Here is a 13,593-nt window from a genome sequence, read left to right as displayed (position 1 = left end):
GAAATGCCACAATGACGGCGGGTCTCACCGCGTTCCTCGCCTTCGTTCACTACACCAGGCGTGAGACGCACGGTGTCGACGCACAGAATGCCATAATGTCCTCCAAAAAGTTCGCACACTCACAAATTTTGGCTCTGCCAGGTCCGGGCGCACTCAAGGATCTTGTGAGGCCAAAATAAGGAACGTGGTGCAAACAATTACGGGTGCAGAGGCCGAAATTCAGAGCCCATGCGAAGCACGTCCCTCTCGTTGGCGCTACAGTGGCGCCCCCCCCCCCCCCTCGGAGTGCTTCCTCGGAGTGCGAAGCGAAAGCATTAGCTGCGGGTGACTGAGCGTTCTTCTTCGTCTTCGCGGGTGTTCAAGGTCAATCGTGACTGCGGCCACGGTCTACGCAACGGGCCGAAACCTGGCGTAGTATTGCTTTCGCAATAAAAAGTGAGTTGTCGCGCTTCTCGTGGGGTATATAGGGATGCAGAACGACTAGTTGAGTAAATGAGGGGCTTGTGATTGGTAAAGAGGATAAACGCGCTGCCCTCAAGCAAATGGCGAAAAGCGTGCGCTTCCCGGAATATGGCGGGAAGTTAGCGCCTTAATGTACCATTTCTGGGTAGGAGTCATGAACTTGAGAAGACGAGCGGTCTCCACACGCCAATAACCTTCTGCTAAAGAACAGCTTCGTAGCTTTAGTGAAACAGCGCGAAAGAAGCCCGAAGGCGAAGCGAAGAAGGGACAGGAAAGATCATCATCATCATCATCAGCCTGATTATACCCACTGCAGGGCAAAGGCCTCTCCCATATCTCTCCACTTAAGCCGGTTCCGTGCTAGCTGCATCCACTTGACCCCTGCGAACTTCTTAATCTCATCCGCCCACCTAACTTTCTGCCGCCCCCTGCTACGCTTTCCTTCCCTTGGAATCCAGTTTGTTACCCTCAGCGACCATCGGTTATCCTCTCTTCGCACTACATGTCCTGCCCATGTCCATTTCTTCTTCTTAATTTCCACTAGAATGTCGTTAACTTGAGTTATTTCTCTGACCCACTCTGCACGCTTTCTATCTCTTAATGTTATCCCTACCATTTTTCGTTCCATAGCCCTCTGGGTTGTCCTCAACTTAAGCAGAACTCTCTTGGTTAGCCTCCACGTTTCAGCCCCATAGGTGAGTACAGGCAAGATGCAACTGTTGTATACTTTCCTCTTGAGCGATACCGGTAAGCTGCTAGTCATAATCTGCGAGTGCTTGCCAAATGCGCTCCATCCCAATCTTATTCTTCTTGTTATTTCCTTTTCATGGTCCGCATCTGCGGTTACTACCTGTCCTAAGTAGATATATTCGCCTACTACTTCCAGTATTTCGCTACCTAATGTAAACTCCTGTTCCTTCCCGAGGCTGTTGAACATTACCTTAGTCTTCTGCACATTGATTTTCAAGCCTACCTTTCTACTTTTCCTGTCTAGGTCATTAATCATTATTTGCAGTTCATCTCCCGAGTTGCTTAGCAAGGCAATGTCGTCAGCAAATCGCAGATTACTGAGGTATTCTCCATCTACCCTTATCCCTAACTGCTCCCATTCCAAGTCTCTGAATACTTCCTCTAAACAAGCTGTGAATAGTACTGGGGAGATTGTGTCTCCTTGCCTAACACCTTTCTTTATGGGAATTTTGTTACTTTCTTTATGCAGAACTATGGTTGCTGTGCAGCCACTATATATATCTTCCAGCACTTTCACGTACGGCTCGTCTACCCCCTGATTTCGCAATGCCTGCATCACCGCCGAGGTTTCAACTGAGTCAAATGCTTTTTCGTAATCAATGAATGCTATGTATAAGGGCTGGTTATATTCCGAGCATTTTTCTATCACCTGATTGATGGTATGGATATGATCGATAGTAGAGTACCGTTTGCGAAACCCTGCTTGATCCTTTGCTTGATTGCAGTCTAAGGTTGTCCTGATTCTATTAGCGATTACCTTAGTAAATACCTTATACGTAACAGATAGTAAGCTGATTGGTCTGTAATTTTTAAGGTCCTTAGAGTCCCCTTTCTTGTGAATGAGGATAATGTTTGCATTCTTCCGTGCTTCCGGTACCGTCGATGACACCAGGCACTGCGTATACAGGGTGGCCAGTTTTTCTAGCACGATATCCCCCCCGTCCTTCAGCAAATCTGTAGTTATCTGATCCTCTCCAGCTGATTTCCCCCTTTTCATAGTTTCTAGTGCTTTCTTGACCTCGTCCTTCGTCACTGGTGGAACGTCTGAGGAAAGATCGCTGACTGACAGCTGAATTTCATTGGACGAAACTCGTACAATCTCGTACAATATATAGGAAGGCAGTGGAAAAGATAATCAGATGCCGTCAACGTCACATGGCGGTAAAGTGCCAAAAAGGGATAAAAACATAACAGGGTGATAAAGCTAAAAGTGCGTTGATTTCAACAAGAGATGAAAACAGAATGAGAAAGTTAAACTTGATGACAAAAACAGTAAATGGAAGATGGTGTAAAGAGCCAAAAAAAAACAAACAGTAAAAGCTAAAGTCAACTGAATTCGAAAATGGATGAAAACGAAGTGAAAAAAGTTACACTTGAAGACATAAACAGTCCTCTTTCCTGTCCCTTCTTCGCTTCGCCTTCGGGCTTCTCTCGCGCTGTTTTACTCAAGTCACAATGAACCAACTAGCCCAGCAAAAAGTTCTGCTTAACAGCTTCGTATGCTGGTTAGGAGTGCCTGCCATGACCGCAAATTAACAAGCCAGGTTTGGGTAGGCGAGTGCACTGGTATCGGTAATTGTGCGCTTAATGGCATTAAAGGCGTCATCCGCCGCGCTGTTCTGATGCGGCGCTTTCGCTTAGTACTTGCAGCAAAACATGTGGTCGAGATGCGCCAGAAGTATGGGGCAATGTCTATGACTCTGCGTAAATGTCCACAAGCATGAGAAATTGCAGGAGCTTCAATCTTGAACTGGGCTCTGGAAACTCGTCGGTGGCTTGCACTTTTTCAGGAAGTGTGTGGTGGTGGTTTTGTACGTAAGTCATAATGGACAAATGCCCTAACTTTTTCCATCGTGCATAATGACGCAGTTTATTGAGAGATGCAGAAACAATAAGTGGAGGCAAAGCAGGTGTCTTTCAAGACATCAGCTTGCGACTAATATGTCATTCACGTAGGAGAACACAAAAGGGAAGGTCGCGCACGATGGTATCAATTTAAAGTTTGGAGGTGTGTACAAGCGTCACAAAGTTCGAATGTCATTCTCCAAATAATATTGCCACTTCGGTAATGTCTTCTGTTAAGGGGACACGGGGCTCAATCTACGTCAACTGTTGAAAAGGTCGTATGTTGGTGTGTTCTGCAGGGAGGCGGGGACGCACTTGGTGTCCAGGAACCGGTTGCTTCCGCATGGCTTCCAATCTCTTTACTTTTTGAGGAAAACATTACGTGCTGATGCCCAGATACTGAAGCGAGGTATGGAAATCCCAAGCTCCAGCAAAAGCTAGAAATCTGCACATGCCATTGTGTGTTTGTCAGGAGCCAGGCATCCATATAAAAAAAAACAGCTGGTCATGATGTTACATTATGATGCTGAATGCCCTGGAGAGCGATGCGACTGGCAAGCGATGTGAATCGGGAGGTGAAAGAAGCGGACAGAGACGTTAAGCGCAGTCTACCAACTGAGTGTTTATCTGCTATCAGGTCAGTTTAACGATAATTTTTTGCTCAGTGGGTGCTGATTTACTCTTAAGTAAGGGTCTCACGAACGAACGTTCTCTCCAGAGTATCTTAAGAAAGACCTTCGGTTTTATCCTGAGCCGTTTTCCTATCATTTGTACGTGCCAATATTACTATGCTCTCAAAAGATGGGTGACATGTGTGATTGAGTTGATGATTGGCCGAGCGTCCAGGAGCATGCAGGGAGTGACAATTCTCCTAGCTCGAAGTCTTTCACTTAGGCAGCGTTAAATTTGTCCTACGTAGCACTAGCCGCAGGACAAAAGGATTTTGTAAACGACCCACCCTTACAAAAATGAGTTTTGAAACTCTATTGTTGGACTATTGACCGCCTTTTGAATTTACTGAATTTCGATAGACATTCAACCCCAGCTGACTGCAATCTTTACAGGGCCAACAGAATTTTCATTGTGTTCTACCCAATGGACTTTTTGTGCAATTTTTTCTATGTGCTTTTTGTTGTCAGTTTTCAACGTTCACGAACAATTAGCGTGTACTATTCATGCTGACCCATGTTTTTAAGTAGTTTTAGGCACAAATGATAAGAGCATGATGTGACAATTTCGTTATAAATTTTTGGTCTCACTTGTAATCAACTATTGGCCACATTCTGCAAAGGGAAATATAAGAGCAGCATGCAGTTGCGTGCTCGTTCATGTTATATAAAAGTACATATTAACGGTGCACACTTAGCTCAAGCTTCGCAACACAGTGAAAATATGCCCTAAAAACTTCATGATGGCAAAGCCTCCACTAATAATGCAAATACATCGTTGAATGTCAGTCAGAATCCGTAATGGATCAGCTTCTGTATGTCGCAGAAGGTAACTTTAGTGGTAGGACATATTTTATATTTATCATAAAACAAGTTCAGTGAGTCATCATACTAACAAACAGGATCCTAGATTGAACCTACCATGTAGGGCAGGACAGAGCTTTTTTAAACCAGTTCCAAAGTTCACTATATATATGCTTCAGGGTCTGACATTCTGCCCAAGCATAGGTATTTTTGCCCGTAGCTTTTTGCCGCAAAATGAGGTGCAGTCTGTATTGGAATCCTCCACCGCTGTATGTCTGGAGAATTTTACTGTTATTTTTTTCTTTTCCTTCCTTTCTTAGTGGACACCATGCTAAAATGAAGTCACTTTAAACATTGAGGGGTTCTAATATTCACGGATTGATCCCACGCATACTATAGAGTTAACACGCATAGCAAAAACATTCGCGTATGAAATAAAAAGAAAAACAAAAACAGGATTGCATGCGTCTTCTATCGGCGACTCTTCTTTTCAAAGAAGCATTCGGCCGCCGCCTTGCTCCGGCCTGTCCGTACCCACTTCCCCCGTGCCCCGCGAACGGCGCCAGCATGTCCGGAGGGGTCTCTTTCTGTCGGCTGGGGGGAAAAAAGGGGGGGGGGGAGTGGTGCTCCCCGCTCTCTGCCTTCTCCGTGGTTTGTCTTCACGGAGATGACCTTGGCTTCAACATAGCCGGAGCCGCGCAGCGGGGGCGGCGTCTTCCCCTTTTCACCTAAGCTGTTCTTCTGCGCCCCGTTTTCTTTTCACGCAGACGCGGGTACGCTGAGTGCGGCGATGTGCCAGTTCAGTTGGCGTTTTCCCGCCACCGTGGTCGCATCTTGCACTGTGAACGAAGCACCGTATGTAGGTTTTTCGCTGGTGATTATCACGAAGATCGTTTTGTTCAAATTGGAGCGCGAACGTACGAATTTAAGTCTTCGGAGGACTCCGCTCTTGGGCGGCAGCTTCTGCGCAAGGAGGACGTGTTTAAGAAGTTCAACAGTCGCAGACGTTTTGGATTCTAGGCGAAAAGCAAGCGCGGCGGAGGGAGCGTCTGCACTTTGGTGAGTGTTTTACTTTTTCCTATTCGTGTTTGTGCCAGTCTTGTACAGTGTGTGTTACAAGGTGAAGCCCGCATGTAAATATTTCTAGCAGACAAACCAGCCTCGTCGGAAAAAAAAGTAGGGAGAGAGAGAACGAGGCTTGTCTCTACGCGGACGCTGGGGCCGATGGAACGCCAGCTGGAATGGCGACATTTTCTTTCTTTTTTTTTAACCGGTGACCGTTTTTGACGGATTGTTCGGCACAGTGCTGTGCTCTTTCGATACGCTACTCGCGCTGAGACGGACACATTATCGAGATCATAATATGCCTCTGTCACACATTGTGGATTATTGAATCTGTGCAGCTCCGCCATTTTTGCAGTGTTTGTTTTCGTTTCCACTCATTTTAGTGCCTATAGTTGGTAATTTTGCTTCAAGTTTTCTGGGTAGTAATGCTTGTGACCTGCGCTTTGCTATTTATATTCACAATGGGATCTTTGACGGCAGCATATATTGTTTATCAGGGAGAAATGAACGATGTGGTAGTGCTGCCGAGCTGTGGAGGCGGCGGTCGATGCCGTCTAAGCAGTGAAAGACAGTGACAACTCATTTTAGACAAGACATTTCTTGAACTATGACGTGGAGCAGCGCACAAATGCCTTTGCTCTATTTTTAGGTTAGTATATAGCGCAGCTTAATTATGATTTATATTGTTTATTTCAGCATCACATGCGAGGAGTTCCCGGACGTATCAGCGTTTTACGCAAAGAACAGCCTGGCGTCATACCTTGCACATGAATTGAAATCAAGCAAATAAACAACCCAGCTCATGTTATGGGTTCACCAAAGGTGCATAATTTTTCTTTCTCATTAACGCGCATTTTTTATTCTGTGTTCCCTTTCCGCTGCCGATTAACGAAAAATGCTGCGTGATCAACGGTTAGCCAGGAGCAGGCACGAGGTGGTTTACATTAATGCAAAAGTAGCACAGCACATATCCTTGCTGCGGTCAGTCAACACATTCTATGTTCTGCTCGACCAATCAACAATTTAGTCAGTTTAGTGTAGGTTAATGAGTGAGTAAGTATAATGGGGCTTAAAAGATCAAGATCTGTTTTGTTCTTTTATGCCTCACTATGCTTATCATTAACAAGCACTGCTCAGACAGGATTGTTGATTGGTGGGGCAGAACATAGAATGTGGTGACTTATCGCAGCTAGGAGATGTACTGTACTACTTTTGCATTAATGAAAATCACCTCCTGGCAAACCGATGGTCGTGTACTATTTTCTGTTGTTCAGGAGTGGAAAGGTAGCAGAAAATCAAAAAGCGTCACTTGCAGAGTTTCTGAAGCATTTGAGCCTGAAATCAACAGAATTTCAGTTGCGCGAATTCCAAAAGCGCTCTTAAGAAACACATGGGCCACCATTTCATAAGCGCTCGACAAGAGGTCAACACTGCATCATCCAAGATGTTGCCGATTATCGACAGACTTTCAACAGCGTGTATTGACACAACGCTTTCGAATTTCTATAGAAACCCTACATGCATTTTTGTAAGGGCACCTGAACATAGAATAAGAAGCGAAGCATGACGCGCAATACACCGCCTTCCCTCTCGCACAGGGGTTTCCCGATCGATTTTTTATAGATTCATTTAGGCTTTACGGAAGCAGGAAAGACGGCATTCAATTCGAACAACTGGCTAATCTTCTTCAACTTCTGCGATATACCCTGTGCGTACGGCAGGACTGCAAACGGCTTTTTTCCTTCATCCTTATGTAGCGGCGGAAGCTCGTTATATGTTTTAGGTTTCATTTCAGTTGAGTACAACATTATTGTTTCAACCGGCACTCCTATCTACCCTCTCCGGCACGCAGGCCTCCGGGAAAGTAGGAGGCTTGTTTACTGCTGGACTAACGCTTAAATTTAACTGCAGCTGCCAGTTGGGTAAATTGGTTTTGTACCCTAGGATCTGGGCAGCAACGCTTCATTCCATACTCTATCTTCATACTTTTTTTTCCAGGAGATTCATCGCATTTCCAATTTTTAGCTTTCTCGACCCTAGCGAAAAAACCGTAAGATCCCAATAACCTCATACAGATTTCTCATACTAAACTCATACAAACTCACACAAATCTCATACATTTTCATATATTTCTCATACGTTGGATGACATTTGTATGAGATTATATGAGATTTACACGAGTTTAGTTTGAGTTTAGTATGAGAAATTTGTGTGAGGTTATTGTGACTCATTGGGTTTTTCCGCTAGGAAAGCATGTCTCGGCAAGATTTATTAGTAGTCTCTGGTGGTAGCCCCTTGCACTAAACCCTTCCATTTGCAAAAATAAGCTTCCACACATTTTGTGAGCGCATGACTTTGTTATGGCTTGCCACACGACAACGTTATCCCTCTTTTCACCAGTTGGTGTGTCCTGAAGCACAAAGAAGGATGCCTTTTCACACCTAGTCTCGTAAACCAACAAGTGCGGTTACACGAGTAGACCACTCTGACATTGTCACGTAGTGGTGACAAGTCCGTTGACACCACAAGAAGACACAAGCCTGATGGTACTGAAATTAACTCTCTATTGGGCTGACTTGCGCCCGAAAAAGAACTAAGCAACTAAGCGGAGGCGATAGCAACAAACTTGCTGGTCGATCGTCGAACAAAGAATGCCCGTCACACTCGTCAACGCTCAATTTAAAGGCTGCTCAGAACAATCTGGATAACGTCGCAAACAGATACCAGCACGGGCTGGAACACTGTGGAAAGACACACGATTGGCCGGAATCTCCGATACAGATCTCGGTGCATTTTGCGCTACAACGAAATTGATAAAGGTGTGACTAGCGACATCGAGCATTAAAAAAACAAATATTACGGAACTGATACGCGATTCAGAATCAGAGTGATAAGCCTTTATGTCGGCGGCTGTTAACAACAAATACAGTTTTGAAGGTTTCGCGGCATTACTCCCCCCTTAAAAAACATCGCCTCGATGTTTCAAAACAAAGCAAACTTAAACATAAACAGTGCAAAATTTAACACCGCAGATTTTTTAACGCGCGTAATATGGCTTCAGTTGTACAGCATGTACAATTTCTGGGTGTGCGCGCCGCCGTTGTGATGCTGATTCCGTCGGGAATGAATTCATAGTCCAGTGGTGCGACGCGGCGAATGATTTTGTACGGCACAAAGTATCGACGCAACAACTTTTCACTTAATCCGCAACGGCGAACTGGTGTCTAAGCCCACACTTGGTCTCCTGGATTGTACACTGCGTGGCGTCGTCGTACGTTGTATTGTCGGCTGTCGCTGCCCTGTTGGTCTTTAATACGCAGCCGTGCGAGCCGTCGGGCTTCCTCTGCACGCTGCAGGTAGGCGGCGAAGTCTAGGTTGTCCTCGTTGGTTACGTGCGGCAGCATTGCGTCGAGCGTCGTCGTGGGCTCCCTGCCGTACAAAAGCTTAAACGGGGTCGCTCTGGTCGTCTCCTGGACTGCCATGCTATACGCGAAGATCACGTACGGCAAGATGGCGTTCCAGGTCTAGTGTTCAGCGTCGACGTACATGGCGATCATGTCCGCGATAGTTTTATTGAGGCGCTCCGTAAGACCATTGGTCTGGGGATGGTACGCCGCTGTTCGTCGATGGCTTGTATGGCTGTATTCCAGGATGGCTTGCGTCAACTTTGCCGTAAATGCCGTTCCCCTGTCCGTGATGAGCACTTCTGGGGCGCCATGTCGCAAGAGAATTTGTTCGACAAAAAATTTGGCGACTTCTGCCGCGGTACCATTTGGTAGTGCTCTTGCTTCGGCGTAACGGGTAATGTAGTCAGCAGCCACGATAATCCACTTGTAACCCATAGACGAAGATGGAAAGAGGCCGAGGAGATCCATTCCAATTTGTTGAAAGGGCAGGATTGGGGGCAGAATCGGGTTTAGTAGTCCTGCTGGTCTGATCGGCGGCGTCTTGCGTCGTTGGCACTCACGACACGTCTTCACGTAGTGGGCAACTTCGGCAGGCAGTCGCGGCCAGTAATACGTCTTCTGGATTCGACGCAACGTGCGCGCAAATCCGAGATGGCCTGCTGTGGGCTCATCGTGCAGCGCCTGCAGAATTTTCTGCCGGAGGTTTTTAGGCACTAAAAGAAGCTGCGCGGTCTTGTTGGTTGCGAAATTCTTCTTAACGAGGAGGCCATAGCTTAACGCGAACGATGATAAATGTCGCCTGAACATACCAGGAGGGGAAGTGGTCTTTCCTTCTAAGTAATCGGCTAGCGCTTTCAGCTCAGGGCCTGATCGCTGTTGTTCTGCGAAACTGCTGGCGCTTACCGGTCCCAAAAAGGCGTCGTCGTCATCATCTTTCGGGGGAGCGTCGACGGGAGCGCGTGATAAGCAGTCTGCGTCGAAATGCTTCCGGCCCGACTTATAGACTACAATCAAGTCAAATTCTTGAAGTCGTAGGCTCCATCTGGCAAGGCGGCCGGAAGGATCTTCCAAATTAGCCAGCCAGCAGAGCGCGTGATGGTCGCTTACCACCTTGAATGGTCGGCCGTATAGGTATGGACGAAACTTAGAAGTGGCCCAGATTATTGCAAGGCACTCCTTCTCGGTCGTCGAGTAATTGACTTCGGCTTTTGTGAGGGACCTGCTAGCGTAGGCGATTACTTTCTCCTGTCCGGCACTCTCCTGGACGAGAACGGCTCCTAGGTCCACACTGCTCGCGTCGGTGTGAATTTCGGTCTCGGCATTTTCATCAAAGTGGCCAAGTACAGGAGGGCATTGCAGGCGGAGCTTAAGTTCGTCGAAGGCTTCTCCTTGCAGCGCTTCCCATTTAAAAGGTACGTCAGCCTTTGTAAGCTGCGTGAATGGTTCGGCAATCCGCGAAACGTTTCTGACAAATCATCGATAATAAGCGCACAGCCCAAGGAATCGGCGCACAGCTTTCTTGTCGGCAGGCGGTTGGATTTGTGCGATTGTAGCTGTTTTCTCCGGGTCTGGGCGAATATCGTCTTTACTAACGATGCGACATAGGAACCGGAGTTCTTCGTAAGCGAAGTGACAAATCTCCGCTTTTAGCGTTAGTCCCGATGACTTGATGGCTTCCAGCACTGTCTGTAGTCGTTTTAGGTGGTCTTCAAAGTTTCACGATAAGGAAACAACGTCGTCCAAATATACCGAACAAATTTGCCACTTCAAGCCTGCCAGGACTGTTTACATTATTCGTTGAAATGTGGCTGGTGCGGAGCAGAGGCCAAACGGCATAACCTTGAACTCAAAAAGACCATCCGGTGTGATGAATGCGGTCTTCTCGCGATCTCTTTCGTCAACCTCAATTTGCCAATATCCGCTCTTCAGGTCCATCGATGAGAAATACCTTGCATTGCAGAGCCGATAGAGAGTGTCGTCGATGCGGGGAATCGGGTAGACATTCTTCTTCGTTATGCTATTCAAGCGGCGGCAATCAACGCAGAAGCGAAGTGTGTCGTCTTTCTTATTCACCAAAACGACTGGTGCCGCCCAGGGTCTGTTCGATGGCTGGATTACGTCATCACGAAGCATTTCCTCAACTTGATCGCGAATAGCCTGGCGTTCTCGCGGTGATACACGATAATGGCTTTGGCGCAGAGGTCGGTCGCGTTCGTTATATTGCGGTGCTCGGCCAGTGGTGTTCGTCGTACCTTCTATGATGACGAGAAGCACTCCCCGTAGCTTCGAAGAAGATCGAGAATCTGGTCTTTCCTGCTCTGGGTCAATGCCGGGTTGATGTCAGATGTGGGTGGACGGAATTTGCGTCTTCCAACGTTTGGTTGTGGAGGGCGAATGCATCTTTGAGGTCGGCTAATTCGTCGAGAAAAGAGATCGTCGTGCCCTTATGTTGAGATGCCGTTATTCTTCGGTGAAGTTTGTTACCAGCACCAGAGCTTGACCTCACTGGAATTTCGCGATGCCTCTTGCGATGCCGACATCTCGTTCTAAGAGCAATTGGATATTTCCTTCGACGATGCCTTCAGCGGTTTCGATGTTTGCGCTACCAACGCAGACTGCGATGCTTGGTCGGGGCGGGACGGTCACTTCGTCGTCGAGGACGTTTAGAGCGATGTGTTTCGTCGACGCCGTCGTAGCAGGAATGGCTTTGTCTGCAGAGAGCTTGACGAGCTTGGATTGCAGGTTGATGATAGCCCTATCGATGTTCATTTAGGAAGTCCATGCCTAGAATCCCGTCGCGGGAGCACTGCTGCGAGACCACAAAGCTGGTGGGGTAAGTACGCCCATTTACGGTTCTTCTTGCAGTGCATCGTCCCGATGGAGTAATCAGGTTGCCACCTGCGGTGCGAATCAGCGGGCCATCCCAAGCGGTGGTAACTTTCCTGAGATGGGAGGCTAACGGTCCACAGATGACTGAATAGTCAGCTCCGGTGTCTACTATGGCAGTGACTCTGCGGCCGTCGACATCGAATTCAAGGCCACTTGTTCGCGTCCTCGCATTGTACGTGGGCCTTGGTGTCCGATCTCAGCTCCGTCGTATCTTCAGGTCATGGCCGGGGCATACTGTTGTTACTTCGCTGGGCTACGGTGTCGGCTTGAACTTTGGACGTGTTGTCGTCGCTGTCGCCGTGGGGAGCGGCAATGAAATAGCTGCGTCATCGTTAGCGGTCGTCGGCGGCGGAGGATCTTTGCCTTTTTGCCGTTGAGCAACCTCACCTCCAAAGGTTGCTGCCTTTAGTTTCCCCAGCTCGGGCTCGGGGACTTTCCGCGCATACTCTCATCATAGTTACGGCCTGGTGGCGCAAAGCGGTCCCTATACGGCGATGGACATCTGAACTAAAGGCTTGGTGGCGCAATCTTACCGCTACGCAGATAGTTGTCGATTTCTTGCGGTCGTTCACCTGGGCGTGGTCGTGGAGCGTCGACGGCAAATCCGCGGAGACCGATTCGTCGGTATGGACAGTGGCGCAGAATGTGACCGGCCTCACCGCAGTGGAAGCATAATGGCTGGTTGTTCGCTGTCCTCCAGGCATCGCACTTCCTGGGGCTTGGGGGTCGCTGGTAGGCTTGACGGGTGGGGGCCAAGGGGCGGCTTTCAGGAACAGGACGGTAGCGGCGAGGGCTTGGAGAGTCATCACATTGGGGCGCAGGGCGACGTAATGCAGCAGCGTAGTTCATCGGTGTTGCCTCTTGTGCTGGAACTGTCGCAGCCATTGCTTTAGGAACGCCCAGCGCCTGCTGGACTCCTTCACGGACGACGTCCGCGAGCGTCGTAACCTAGGGTTGTTGCGATGATGGCATCAATCGGCGGAGCTCCTCTCGCACGATCTCCCGGATGAGGTCTTGAAGGTTCTCTCCGCTTGCAGATGCGCTGGGGTAGTGGGTTGGGCAGTCCGGCTGAAGTGGTCACTCGTAGTGGCGCATCCGGGTGGCCAACGTCTTCTCGATAGTAGACGCCTCCGTTTCAAATTCTGCCAAGGTTTTTGGCGGATTTCGGACAAGACTTGCAAAAAGCGATACTTGAACGCCCCGCATAAAAATTTGACTCTCTCACCTTCGGTCATGTTAGGGTCGGCGCGGCAAAAGAGGCGCTTCATCTCCTACACGTACGCACGGTCAGGCCCCTGGGCTCTTTTCTTTCGTACGACGCTTGAAAAGGCAGTCAAAAAGATTCCTTGAAAATCTCCCAATTCTTCGTAGCAGCCTCATGATTTCCGAACCAAACTCGGGCATGTTTTTGAAGAACAAAGTAGACTTGCCTGAGTTTCGCGGCGTCGTTCCAGCCGTTGAATTCTGCCACACGGTCGAAAACGTCCATCCAGTCTACTGCATCCTCGTCCGGTCGTCCATGGAAGCAGGGGGACTCACGGGGTTGAAAGAAAACAACCGGTGTTGTAGGCTGGGACATTGTCAGCGTCGATGCCTTCCGAGATCGAATGGGGTCCGGCAGCAGACCGTGTTCAGGTTGGAGGCTTTGAAGCCGGCGACTGGTTCGGTGGACTGTTGGCTGTTCTTCCAGGGTATCAGGAAAA

The sequence above is a fragment of the Amblyomma maculatum genome, chromosome 10 (genome assembly GCF_055883805.1).
Source record: "Amblyomma maculatum isolate TAMU_Amacu chromosome 10, ASM5588380v1, whole genome shotgun sequence".
Classification (NCBI taxonomy): Eukaryota; Metazoa; Arthropoda; class Arachnida; order Ixodida; family Ixodidae; genus Amblyomma; species Amblyomma maculatum.
The sequence above is the reverse complement of the archived record's forward strand: the minus strand, read 5'-3'. Positions refer to the sequence as shown.